The sequence below is a fragment of the Gossypium hirsutum genome, chromosome A11 (genome assembly GCF_007990345.1).
Source record: "Gossypium hirsutum isolate 1008001.06 chromosome A11, Gossypium_hirsutum_v2.1, whole genome shotgun sequence".
Classification (NCBI taxonomy): Eukaryota; Viridiplantae; Streptophyta; class Magnoliopsida; order Malvales; family Malvaceae; genus Gossypium; species Gossypium hirsutum.
The window spans coordinates 50,795,501-50,810,797 of NC_053434.1; positions in this window are offsets into that span (position 1 = coordinate 50,795,501).

The window sequence follows — 15,297 nt, forward strand, 5'->3', positions numbered from 1 at the left end:
CTCTATGAATTGCTTTGTGAGTTTTGTGATGAATAAGTGCAGGAACTTGGTTATGTGAATGATGTGTTCATTAAGTGACCAGGATGTGGTAAGGTTATAAACAAGTAAGTTATACATGAGGATGATTTTATGGTGACCTTGTGATCATGGGCCTATAATTGTGATGTATGAAATGTGGTGAAAATGATTTGTGATATGTATGTTAAAATGAGGTTAATACAAAAAAAGTGTGAAAAAGTGAATTAGCAATAAAACTGTTTTGGACAGTAGCAGTGACGTGATTTTGAAAAATCACCAAAAATAGTATAAATTGAATCAGAGACTGAATTAGATATCATATTAAATCTTAATGAGTCTATTTTCATATAAAAGAAACATACAAAGAAAAGGAGTTCTATATTTTGAAATATTTATGTTTTTGTGAGACTGATACAGAATGATTACGTGATCCCCTGTTCTGACTTTGGAAAATCACAAAAATTTGGAGAAAAATAATTAGAGGCTCAAAATTATATTTTTAAAATCCATAATGAGTCTACTTTCAAGATAAATCAACAAGAACATTATCTGAGTTCTGTACTATGAGATAATTATTTTTTAGTGAAGAGAGGTCAGAACTGTCAGAAAGTGAAACAGGGGAAATTTTAATGAATAAACTGTACTAATTGGATAAACCAAAAATTATGAAAATTTTATGATGGAAAGATATGTGAGTCTAGTTTCAGGGGAAATTTACGGATCTTAATTTTAAGCTCTGTATCTCTAATTATAAATAATTAAGTGACTATGACTCGTGTACACAGTTTGATGTGAACATTTATTAGTAAATTGTGAAATCGTACTTACAAGAATGCTATATACATTAAGGATGTGGAATGGAGAGGAGGAGGGGGAAAATAAATATATGTGGAATACATGGAAACTATGGTATATGAAATATTGATATAATGAAATAAATGATATGTGTTTATAAGAAAACAAAAAGAGAATGTTATGCATCATGACATGTATATATATATATGACTAGTCTCAATGTAATGCTTGTTGGGTATGGAATTGAATTGAAATGTTTTAGGCAAATATGTTATTCTGCGCATCTAAATCGTGGTATTTTATAAAGATATGATCTAGCTTTAAATATGAGTGCTTGATGATTAAGCTGAAGATATTTGGTAAGATGATAATCTTGGTATAAATGTATAAGTGGTACTATAATAAACAAGGTAAAATGAGTATGAGAGACACATGTATGATGACATACAAATGCTATGTTTGTGGTTTAATTGAGGATGTTTAATCATTAAATGAATACCATGTTATATGCTTTTGATTTTGTATAAGTGTGTAAGAGATCAAGGTTGACCAAAGCTTGGAAAATAGCTTAGTATATTCCACACAGGCAGAGACACGACCATGTGTCTCAGCTGTGTATGGAACACGACTTTGGGACATGAGCGTGTAGAGCCTTAAAGCATGAAATTTCCAAGATTTTCGTAAGTTTTCGGTTTAGTCCCAAACCCTTTCTAAAGTATGTTTTGGGCTCCGTAGACTCAAATAAGGGACTATGTGTAATAGAATGAACGCTTTGAAATATGAATAAAATTTTATGGTTCGTATTTTAGTTTAATGTTTGTATGTTTGTCTGGTAACGCCTCGTACCTTAGCCCGGCCTCAGATACGGGTAAGGATTGTTACAAAATGTACACTTAGCCCTTAACCACTTAGTAGCCATCGAATCCTAGAGGTCTACAAGCTTGGCTATGCCCCTAGAATTAAGGTATTTCGGCTTTTAGGACCAAGAAAAAGAAATGGTGTGGTGCCCTTGTATTGGTGTTGCCGTCGGGGACATTTAGAGTTTGGCGAATGAAGGGATCGGTCACAACAAATGAAAAGAAAAGAAGGATGCTGGTCTAAATGAAATCGGCACAACCAACCTCAAAAGTTTTGACTCTTGTGGCTAATCGACAAGGGTGATGAAACGAAAGGGAGTAGTAGTTTGGTTTTGGAAAAAGAAGAGAAAGAAAAAAAAATGGATGGAAGGAGTGGTGATTTCGGCTAGAGAAGACAAGGAAGAAAATAAATAACCCTATGATGTTTAAACAAAAGAAAACGGCACAACTAAAGCCCCTAATGCCGAAATACTAACCTAAAACCCCTAAGCCGATTTCTCCTCCCTAAATTCCCACTATTTGGCCAACACTAAGCCTCCATTCAAATCCCCAAAATCTTTCCCCTTATCACTCCTAAATTCATGCATTTGACTAATTCAAACTCTCTCCAACAAATTTCCATTCGACTTCAAACTCCTCATGCTCAAGAAATAAAAATAACAATACAATTGCCAGCTTAGTGAATCGAACCTTGGCCTTCCCCCAACCCCTTACACGCCACTTTTTTTCTTAGCTCCTTAGTGGCGTCACTTAACCACTTTGCCTGGGGCTCTCTTGTGTAACATTTTACCCACATTTTTTAATAAGGCCACCTATCCAATGCCCCTAACTCCTTCACTCAAAAATTCAAAAATTCTACCAGGTTTTGGCCAACACATGGGCCTTCCATAGGCCCATTTACACACTCAAATTATGAATTTCACAACCAAATACCAAATTTTAAAAATTTTACCGAAGTCTCTAAAATTACGAAAATCTCGAAAATCTGGGTGTTACAACTCTACCCTCCTTAAAGAAATTTTGGCCTCGAAACTTTACCTGATCCAAACAGTTGAGGGTATTGTTGACGCATCGCCTCCTCTGACTCCCAAGTAGCTTCTTCTTTGCCATGGTTTCTCCAAAGTACCTTCACCAAAGGGATTAACTTTCTTCTCAACACCTTGACGTCACGATCAAGTATCTGCACAGGTTCTTCTTCGAAGGTCAAATCCGCCTGTACCTCAATTTCTGCAACTGGCACGATATGAGCAGGGTCAAAACGATATTGCCTTAACATGGATACATGAAAGAAATCATGAATACGATCCAGCTCTGGAGGTAACTCTAGCTGATAAGCCACTGGCCCTATCCACTTAAGGATCTGATAAGGCCTAATGAACCGTGGACTCAACTTGCCCTTCTGACCAAACCTCAATATCTTCTTCCAAGGTGAAACTTTCAAAAAGACCATGTCCCCTACAGCATATTCAATATCCTTACGCTTCAGATCAGCATAAGACTTTTGTCAATCCGCTGCCTCCTTTAACCGATTCCTGATCACCTTAACTTTGTCTTCAGTATCCGCTACTAACTCCGGTCCAAGTACTTGCCTTTCCCCCAACTCTGCCCAACAAGTAGTCGAACGACACCTTCGCCCATACAATGCCTCGTAATGAGCCATCTGAATACTTGCTTCGTAACTGTTGTTATACGCGAACTCCGCCAATGGCAAGTAATCCTCCTAACTGCCCCTAAAGTCGATAACACAACCCCTCAACATATCTTCTAGAATCTGAATGACCCTCTCTAACTACCCATCCGACTGAGGGTGAAAAGCCGTACTAAAATCCAATCGCGTTCTCAACGCCTCATGCAATTTCTGCCAAAACCGAGATGTAAACCTTGGGTCTCGGTCAGAAATTATCGAATTGGCACCCCATGCAACCGCACTATCTCTGCCACATACAACTTGGCCAACCTCTAAAGTGAGTAATCGGTTCGAACAAGTATGAAATGGGCAGATTTCGTCAGCCTATCCACAATCACCCAAACTGAGTCCTTCCTGGAAGGTGTCAATGGCAGACCACTCACAAAATCCATGGTTACCCTTTCCCATTTCCAAAGTGGTATCTTCACTGGCTGTAACAATCTTGAAGGCAGTTGATGCTCGGCCTTTACTTGTTGACACTTCAAACATTTTCCCACAAATTCGGTCACTTCTCGCTTAAGTCCAGGCCACCAATATAGCTCTCGCAAGTCTCGATACAACTTACTCCCTCCTGGATGCATAGCACAAGGTCCACCATGAGCCTCTCTCAAAATCATCAATCTCAAATCAGAGTCCTTCGGGATACAAATACTTTCTCGAAAACAAAGAACCCTATCACCATTTAATCCAAAGTCTGAATTCTCCCCCTTCTCAGCTTGCTGAAACCGTGAAACCAATGATTCATCCACCAACTGCTATTTCTTAATCTGCTCCACCCAAGTCGGTCTCACTTGTAACTCTGCAATAAGCTTCCATCGTCATACAAGCTTAAACAAGCAAACATTGCCTTCAATTCTGCCACAGTCCTTCGACTCAATGCATCAGCCATGACATTTGCCTTACTTGGATGGTACTCAATCGAACAGTCATAGTCCTTTAACAACTCTATCCACCTTTGCTGTCTAAGATTCAACTCCTTTTGAATCAGCAAGTACTTAAGACTCTTATGATCTGTATAGATAATGCATCTCTCACCATACAAGTAGTGCCTCTATATCTTAAGCGTAAAGATCACCGCTGCCAACTCCAAGTCATGAGTAGGATAGTTTACCTCATGAGGCTTAAGCTATCGTGAAGCATAAGTGACCACTTTACACTCTTGCATCAACACACAGCCCAAACCTACATGTGACGCGTCACTGTAAACAGTGAAATCCTTACCAGACTCTGGCTGAATCAACACTGGTGCCTCAGTCAGAACCTTCTTTAACTTCTCAAAAGCCTCTTGCTGCTTATTTGTCCAAACAAATGGTGCTCCCTTCATTATAAGTTTCGTTAACAGCGCTAACAACACAAAAAATCCTTCCACAAATCTTCGATAATAACCTGCCAAACCCAGAAAACTTTGGATTTCTGTTACTGACCTCGTGGCTTCCACTCCAGAATTGCCTTAATCTTCCGAGGGTCTACCTTGATTCCCTCAGCAGACACAACATGCCCCAAGAAAGTTACTTCACTCAACCAAAACTCGCACTTACTAAACTTTGCATAGAGTTGCTTTTCCCTTAGCACTTGCAACGCAATACAGAGATGCTTATCATGCTTCTCTTTCATTTCTGAGTACACCAAGATATCATCAATAAAAATGACTATGAACTGATCCAAGTACGGCTAAAATACTCGATTCATCAAATCCATAAGTGCTGCCAATGCATTAGTCAAACCAAAGGGCATAACCAGAAACTCGTAATGACCATATCGAGTTCTGAATGCCATCTTATGAATATCCTCTTCCTTGACTCTCAACTGATGATACCCTGACCGAAGGTCGATCTTAGAAAATACTGAAGCTCCTCTCAGTTGGTCGAACAAATTGTCGATTCTTGGCAAAGGATACTTGTTCTTGATTGTCAGTTTGTTCAACGTCCGATAATCAATACACATCTGCATGGTCCCATCATTCTTCTTTACGAACAACATTGGTGCGCCCTACGGAGAAATACTTGGTCTTATAAACCCTCTATCCAACAGTTCTTGAATCTGAGCTTTCAGTTCCATCAACTCCTTTGGTACCATTCGGTAAGGTGCAATGGACACTGGAGCTGTTCCAGGTAACAAGTCGATTCTGAACTCGACTTCACTGTTCGAAGGCAGTCCAGGAAGCTCTTCAAGAAAAACATCTTGAAATTCTTTGATGGTCTTGACTGACTCCACAGTCATCCCCTCAGGTTCAACTTGACACAAATGCTAAAAACACCTCACAACCTTTATGAATCAACTTCTCAGCCCTTAAAGCCGAGACAACATTGGACAAATAGTTCCTTCGCTCCCCTATGACCATTATCTCCTCATCCTCGGCAGTTCTTAGCACCATTATCTTAACAGCACAATCCAACGTCGCCCTATGCTTAGTTAACCAGTCCATTCCCAAAATAAGATCAAATTCCCCAAATGGCAGCTCCATCAAATCTCCTACAAATATTCTATTTTGTGTCTCTAAAGGCACCTTCCTAAAGAGTTTATCTCCCTTAACCGAGTGTCCCAAAGGACTTATCACTGATACCCCACTCACAGTCTCCTCAGGAAGCACACCCAACGCCTCAGATACATTACAGGCAAGATACGAATGAGTGGAACCAGCATCAATCAAAGCAGTGTAAGGCGTGCTATGAATGAAGAACGTACCGATTATAACATCAGGAGCATCACCCTCCTCACGATGCCGTGCGGCATAAACCAACGCCGGCTGTCGAGCTTCAGTATGTCCAACACCCCTGCCAGGTGCCCCACGTCCTCGTTCATTACCATTACCACATCTACCTTGCCCACGGCCTCTCTGTGGTGGTTGTCCTCCTCACAGCGGTTGTACACCTCTTTGCTCCGCAACTTGATCCTGAGCTGCTCTCCGAGGACACTCTCTGAACTTATGTTCCTTTGACCCACATCGAAAACATGCTCCAGTTCATTTCCAGCACTCCCCCATATGCGCTCTGCCACAGTCCCTGCAAGCCTGCGGTCTAAAGGTATTCACCAGAACTGCTCAATCCGGTTCCTCCATTCTAGCTCTTTTAACATTTCTATATGCAGCACCCAAGGGTCCAGAATCCTCCTGAATCTGGGTCGATCCCTCTCACGATTTTTTCGTTCAGTTCATTTTACTTCCTCGGCTATCTTAATCTTCTCTACCAACACAGCGAAATCACGCTCCTTCTGTGGAGCTATCAGCACCCTAAGCTCATCGCGGAGGCCATCCTCGAATCGAATACTGCGCTCATATTCAATCACAACTATCCCGCTAGCATATCGACTCAGCCTCAAGAATTCCGCCTCATACTCCACAACAGTCTTATTACCCTGAGCCAGATTCAAAAATTCCTTTCGACGGGCATCCACATAACTAGCTCCAACATACCTCCCCTTAAAAGCAGTCTTGAACAGTTCCCAGGTTACTCGTTCGATCGGGGTACTCTCCCTTACAGTGATCCACCACCGGTATGCCTCATCTCGTAGCAACGACACGGCCCCCTTCAGCTTTTACTCCACAGAGCAATCTAGGTCGTCCATAATCCGCTCTGTTGCCTCTAGCCAATATTCAACCACGTTTGGGGCTACTCCCGATACGCCCCTAAAAACCTCTACTCTGTTAGCCCGGAGTCGTTCAGAGATGGATCCCCTATTCACTGTCCCAGTGCTAGCTCCAACAACCCTTTCCAAAACCCTTAACATCACGTGGGACAAAGCATCGTCCCCTGTAGCCAGATCATGTGAACCAGTCTCAATTGCCTATGACACGGATGCCTCCTCAGTTGGCCTATGCCCTAAGAATGAAGATTCAGCTTGTACCCTTCCACGACCACGTCCGCGGCCTCGTCCACGAGTTCCTCTTGTACTCATATCGAATTACCTGATTACAAATTTTATGTTAGTAGTTTAATATTTCAGTTGTTTATTACGAGATGTCTTATAGAAATATAACAATACAGGGATTATTTTTGCAATGTCGTAGCCTAGCTACAATCTCAATCCTACTATTTTACAGCTCTACCCTATCTAAAGTATCATAGTAGGGTCTCAATTCTATCTATAGCATCATATCAATATCACACGGTGTAAAAGAAAGTACACTTACAGACTTGGCGCCGGGGATTCAGTGTGCCACTTCATTCTCCAAACCATTTAAAACTTAAAAACATGTATTTGGTCATAGAAAATAAGTCAAAAAAGGGTTTCTTTTTAGAAATTCTTAAAAATTGAGTTAAAATACCTTTGTTATGAAATTCTTGAATTTAAGCCCGTTTAAAACCCACAGCCGAGTTGTTGCAGCTTGACTCTGATACCACTAAATGTAACACCTGAAACCTGGCCCCGACGTTATGGCCGGACCCGATGTGTCACATTGAAGTTTTTAAGAAAACCCATGCCTCTTTCAACGTCTTTCTTAGTGTTTTAAAAGATAGCCTTTGCTAAGTTAATAAAGTGAATGGAAGTTGTGTACTAAGTAGGTATCCGAAATAGAGGAGGTGAGCCATGAAGGCTGCTTAAGTACCAAGCTCTTGATTGGATCCAATTCTAGACATGCCCACAACCATTGCCACACTTTGATGCGAGGTTAGGTTTTTGAAAAAAAATCGAGTTGGAATTCACTTAAGTAGATATTTTTGATAAACCGATTAGTGGTATCGTTGCGTTATTTTGAAAACAAGTATCATTTTGAAAACGCGCCCTAACTCTATCCCATTTTGGATTGTTATTAGTAAAATATAGAGTATAAAATAAAATAATCCCAGAAAAATAATTAAAATGGCCTTATTACAACCCAAAACCAAATAATAATAATTAAGATAAAACTTATAAAAAAAGTCGGTTACTTATAGAAAAGTGAGAAAGCGATCACCACAGCCACTCTGAATCCCCTCCGGCTCCAAGTCTCCACATTAAGGCTCACCTGCAATGTTAAGGAAAGGGGTGAGTTTGGAAACTCAGTGTGCAACAAGCCCTTTTCAGAGCCCAAACTAATATCAGCATACTGGGCCTAAGCCCTAATTCAGTCTCGACATATAATGGGCCGAAGCCTTTCGTTTAGCGGTTACTGGGCCGAAGCCTTTTCATAAATCATATCACTGGGCCGAAGCCTTTACTGTAAACGGTATGGCCCATAGGCCCATTTCAATATCACATGAAATACCAATGAATGTATGCAAGCCCATTTGGGGAGACTACTCAACCCACTATCCGCTACTCTCCACCCGTAACAACCAAGCTCTCCATGTGGGGAATAACTCAACCCACCCAACCAAACTCTCCACTGGCAGCATAGCTGCTTTATCATATAACTGAAGGCCTAGCCTCTTTTAATAACTGGGGCAAAGCCCTTTTCGCATTTCCTCTATTTATATAAAACCCAACCCATGCATATAATGAGTATATCATAGCATATCATGTGCATCTCATAACATATCATGTGCATATCATGTCATATCATGTATAACAATATCTCATGCATCATATTCAGAATTAAACCCTAGGGGGTATAATGGTCATTTTTATCTAGGGGCAAAATAGTCATTTTCATATTATAAGGGTAATTTCCTAATTTTACCAAATGTCAGGGTTTTCCATGTTCATTAACAATTATCAATATTTTCAAGTGTTTAAACAATGATCTTTGACCCACTTTATCAAATTCGGGCTTTTGGGCCCAAAACCCCTAATGGGCCATACGAATGTCGATTTAGCCCACTAAGCCCACTTAACCCAAATTTTACAACAGTACTAACCATGTTAACATGCAACATTTCCAAATTCAATTTTCTATCAATTTTACCCAAATGGGCCTGAAAGCCTATTGGGCCTGATTCTAGCCCATTGAGGCCCAACTTACCATCGTGCACAAAATTGCGCTCTTACCTGTTCCATCGATCCAAACACTGATCTTACCGTCTTTGTCGCATCTATAACCAAATGCAAAATCACAAGTTCCCGAAATGCTGGAATTTTAGCATTTCGGCTTTTCAGCGAATATTAATCTAAGCTACTACGAGGGTTATTACACACCTGTTTTGTGACGTTTTCTAACAAAGTCTCCCATGATAACCTACAATTAATCACCACCATTCTTAGTTTACAATTCATGCTTATCAAACCCAAAATCCACCTTACCATAGTCGGCCAAAAAACCCCTAATAGCCATAGATCACTTACCTTCACAGGGTCCGATGATTCGATCCAAGTTTATCGAAACCAATACTCCAAGGCTTGCTGCTCCTCCAAAGTTGTCTACTTTACTAGACAAACTATAAAAGTCGAATGAAAAGGCCTAGTCAGGCCTATACCTCAAATTGATAACCTCCCTAAACTATAAGGGGTTTCAGCTTTTCTTAACATTTACACTACTGAACTAAATTGGAAAACGAGCACTTACTTCAGTCTTCTATTCTACACTGTTTAGACCCAAAGTATACTTAGCCCTTAACCACTTAGCAGCCTTCGAATCCTAGAGGTCTACAGGTTCAGCTATGCCCCTAGAACTAAGGTATTTCGGCTTTTAGGACCAAGAAAAAGAAATGATGTGGTGGCCTAGTATTGGTGTTGCCATCGGGGACTTTTAGAGTTTAGCGGATGAAGGGATCGGTCACAACAAATGAAGAGAAAAGAAGGATGCTGGTCTAATTGAAATTGGTACAACCAACTTCAAAAGTTTCGGCTCTTGTGGCTATTCGACAAGGGTGATGAAACGAAAGGGAGTAGTAGTTTGGTTTTGGCAAAAGAAGAGAAAGAAAGAAAAAATGGATGAAAGGAGTGGTGATTTCAGCTAGAGAAGAAAAGGAAGAAAAGAAATAACCCTATGATGTTTAAAGAAAATAAAATGGCACAACTAAAGCCCCTAAGGATGAAATACTAACCTAAAACCCCTAAGTCGATTTCTCCTCCCTAAATTCCCACTATTCGGCCAACACTAAGCCTCCATTCAAATCCCCAAAATCTTTCCCCTTATCACTCCTAAATTCATGCATTTAACTGATTCAAACTCTCTCCAACAGAGTTCCATTCGACTTCAAACTACTACATGCTCAAGACATAAAAATAACAACACAATTGCCAGCTTAGTGAATCGAGCCTTCGCCTTCCCCATGCCACTTACACGCCATTTTTTTTAGCTCCTTAGTGGCGTCACTTAACCACTTTTCCAGGGGCTCTCTTGTGTAACATTTTACCCACATCTTTTAATAAGGCCACCTATCTAATGCCCCATAACTCCTTCAGTCCAAAATTCAAAAATTCTACCTGGTTTTGGCCAACACATGGGCCTTCCATTGGCCCATTTACACACTCCAATTATGAATTTCACAACCAAATACCAAATTTTAAAAATTTTACAAAAGTCTCTAAATTTACGAAAATCCCAAAAATCTGGGTGTTACAGCTATTGTAAACTGTAAATGAAAGACTATTGATTTGAGATACAAAATGATGAGATTAACCAGATTGGATCTGATGATCTGAATGGTTTACGGGAAGTAGTATCTTCGATGTTAGTTCAGAAATATGCGAGGAGAGGTTGTAAAGTTTATTTTGCCTACGTGCTTGATTGTAAAGTGGCCGAAAGAAAGATTGAATTAGTACTTGTTGTGTGTGAGTGTCCGGATGTGTTTACTAAAAAATTTGTTGGGTTCGCTACCTATTCGGGAGGTAGAGTTTGGTATTGAGTTAGTGCCGGGGACGACTCTGATATTGATAGCTTCGTACAGAATGGCATCTACTGAATTGAAAGAGTTGAAAGCTTAGTTGCAAGAGTTAACAGATAAAGGTTTCACGTGACCAAGTTTCTCCCTTTGGGGTGTACCAGTTTTATTTGTTAATAAAAAGGGACATAATTATGAGAATGTGCATCGATTATAGACAGCTCAATAGGATGACTGTAACGCCCCAAAATAGGGCCTGTAAGTTGTTTGGGTTAACTCATTTTGCATGTTTGGTGTGATGGATTTATGGTTTGGGTGTGTTTAAGGGTGTTAGAGAAGTTCGGGGATCAGGTTTTAGCTTTTGCGAAATACTGCCTTCTTCTCTTTAAGAAACCCTAGACGCTAGCACCTAGGACTTTTAATTAAATGTGGTGTGTTGCTAGCACAAGGAAGCCATGTGGCTTAGTGGCTTGTGGCGTGCTTTGGCTTCAGTAAGGGCTATGGTTCGTATCCCATGTGCTGCAGAGGACGTCATTTTACTGCATGGAGATGTCAAGAGTTTGTGGTGAACTCAAACTCTACTATTTGGGAGTTTGAACTGGTCTAGGTTGTTAGGATTAGATTGTGGAGGGATAATGGGAGTGATCTGTGGAGATTTTCAAGGAGTTGGTGGGGACGAGTGCTGTAACCGAACTGTGCACTTGGAAAAGCAAAAATTGGCTAGGGGAGTTCTTGTGGCATTTCGGCATTTGGTGTAGGGTAAAGTCGAATTCTACTTTCTCTGTTTTCGGTTTTGTACTCTATTGGTTCTTTTTTTTAGGTGTTACCTTTCCTTGTGCTGAACTTTCTTTACTTCTCAGCAGCTTTAGTCGATTGTGGTTCTCCCAAATCCCTCTCCTTCTCACTTCGCCTTGCTATTTTTCTCTTTGGCCGACAAACTCCAATTCTTTTCTCACCCAAATCCCTTGCATGTTCTCGGCTTGTGTTCTCCTTCTTGAAGCTTTTGCTGGATACTCTTTTGTCTAATCGAAACTCTCCTTTGCCGAATTAAGGTAAGTTACTCTTGGATTGTCGAACCCCCTGGCTATAGTTGAGCTTTGCTTTTGTTTCATCGGTGTGTATGTTGGAGTTGTGCCGTTTTTCTTTTCCCCTTGTCTATTCGACGCTAGTCTTTCTTTTAATCTCCTACGCCATTGGCTTGCTTTAGGAGGGGGTTCTTAGCATCAGGTGTTAAACAGTGAAGTTTGCAGGGCTAGGTCGAATACTGTTACTTCCTTCTCTCAGTCTCCGTTTTGGTAAGTAGTTCTCAAAATTTGGTAAATTACGATTAAGTTGGGTAATGCAATGGTTGTGGATGTTAATGCAGATTACTGTCAACGAGGGTGTGGAAGAAGAGGTGGTTTAAACCCTATTTGGGCTATCAAGGTAAGCAACAAGTTATTTTGTGCATAAAAAGGATGTTCTTGATTGGTTAACACTAGTGACTGAGACTATTTGTGGAACGTTGTGTTGTTTAGGTTGGGCGTGTGGAGTGTGTTGTTTTCTTCTCCAAGCAGGTGTGTAATCGTACACCCCACCATAAGCTGAAACTTCAGCTTTTAAGGCCTTGCGAGCGTGTGATCGCTCGTGGGGTAAATCAAGCCCGAATACTAAGGGCGGTAGACTATAAGACCGACGCATGCGTTATAGGCCTTGTTGGGCCGAGATGAGCCGTGCAGGCCCAATGGACCTGTGGGGCCCACACGGATAGGATATGCAGTAATTGACAAGGTATGGAATGGGTCATGGAAACCGCATTGACAAGACCGAACTTGAGCTAAATGGCCACATGGGCATATAGGCCCATTTGGGCCGAGTATTGGGCCTTAGGCCGATTCACACTGTTTTGGCCATATGGGTTATCTGAGTCTTTCGAGACGACTGTAGACCTTTCGAAAGGTTATTTTCTGTACCGAGACCCTAAAACCAGTTAAATGACCAAAATACCCCTGAAGGATAAAAATTACTATTCTACCCCTAATTGACGAAATAACCTTTACAACGCTAGTGGTAGGCTCATTGATGTGTGTATGACATTTATATGACTAGTTTTTAGTAAGACATACTACATACACGTAACATTTATGACACGAAATCTGCATGGGGTTGGGTTTATGATATGGAGGAAGTATTGTACTGGTGACTATGTCACGTATACTATTACTGGCAGCTACGCTGTGTTATTATTACTGGCAATTTTGCTGCAATATTGGTGTGCTGGTTGGGTGGGTCGATTGATATCCTCACATGGTGTGTTGGTTGGTACAGGTGGTGTGCTGGATGGTTTTGGGATGGGTTACATTTTGCACTATACTAAAACTGTATTGGGCTTAGGCCCACACTGATACTGAATAAGGCTCAGGCCCTGACTGATACTGCATGCACTATTTTTCTGTAGTCTGATAAGGGATTACACACTGAGTTTTCGTAAACTCACCCTTTCTTTTAACTGTACAGGTAATCCTCAGCCTTAGACGGTTTGGAGCTGCGAGAGACTCGGGGTGGCCACACGATCACGAATGACTTTATTATTTACTGATTTTATATTTGGGTTTTGTTTTTGTAATAAGGCCATTTGGGGATTTAACTTTTGATTAGGCTATGATTTGGTATTTATCAACTGCTAGAGTAGGAACATCAGGTTTTCAAAATAATAACGATTTTGGTAAGAAAACCTACAACTTTAATTCTGATCAAAACAAATGTATTGAAAACTATGCACGTTTTAAACAGCATGAAACACTAGGCATACACGGGCTTTAAATCTATAGAGGGTTTTCAAAATAATGTGGCACGTCAGATTCAGTCGTAACGTTTAGGCCGGGTTTGGAGTGTTACAGTGACTATAAAGAATAAGTATCCATTACCACAGATTCATGATTTGTTTGATTAATTGAAAATGGCTATAGTGTTTTTAAAGATAAATTTGAGATTAGGCCATTATCAGTTGCGAGTGAAAGACTCTGATGTGTCAAAGATTGCTTTTCAAACGAGATAGTATCTGGATTGATTTGTGGTTTGTGATCATAGATAACATTTTGATCTACTCTCGTGATGAAACCGAGCATGCTAAACATTCAAGACTTGCGTTACAGACTTTGCGAAATAAACAGTTGTATTTTAAGTTTAGTAAATATGAGTTATAGTTACACGAAGTCAGTTTTTAGGGTCATACTATAACAGTATCGGGTATTTAGGTTGACCTGAGTAGAATTTCAGCTATAGTTGATTGAAAACCTCAAATGTAACACCCTAAACCCGGCCCAGACATTATGGCCGAATCCGACGTGTCACATTGAAAATTTTAAGAAAACCCATGCCTCTTTCAATGTCCTTCTTAGTGTTTTAAAAGATAGTCTTTGCTAAGTTAATAAAGTGAATGGAAGTTGTGCACCAGGTAGGTATCCGAAACAGAGGAGGTGAGCCTAGAAGGATGCTTAAGTACTAAGCTCTTGATTGGATCCAATCCTAGACAAGCCCACAACCATTGCCACACTTTGGTGCTAGGTTAGTTTTGAGAAAATGAGTTAGAATTCATTTAAGTCGATATTTTTGATAAACCGATTAATTGTATCGTTGCGCTATTTTGAAAACAATTATCATTTTGGAAATGCTCCCTAGGTCTAACTCATATTGTTATCAGAAAAATATAGGGTATAAAATAAAATAATCCTAGAAAAATAATTAAAATGGCCTTATTACAACCCAAAACCAAATAATAATATTAATAAGATAAAACTTATAAAGAAATAAATCGGCTACTTATTGCAATTAAAAGAAACAGAAACAGTAGTGTGGCCATCTCCGAGTCCCTCGCAGCTCCAAACCATCAAGCTTAGGGATTACATGCACAGTTAGAAACGGGGTGAGTTTACGAAAACTCAGTGTAATCCCAATAACAAACAAATAGTGAAAACACAGTATCAGTACAATCTGGGCCAAAGCCCTATTCAGTCTCGACATATACTGGGCCGAAGCCTTTCGTTTAACGGTTACTGGGCCAAAGCCTTTTCATAAATCAAATCACTGGGCCGAAGCCTTTTCATAAATCATATCACCGGGCCGAAGCCTTTATTGTAAACGGTATAGCCCATAGGCCCATTTCAATAACCCATGAAATATCAATGAATGTATGCAAGCTCATTTCAATATCACATGAAATACCAATGAATGTATGCAAGCCCATTTGGGGAGACTACTCAACCCACCATCCGCTACT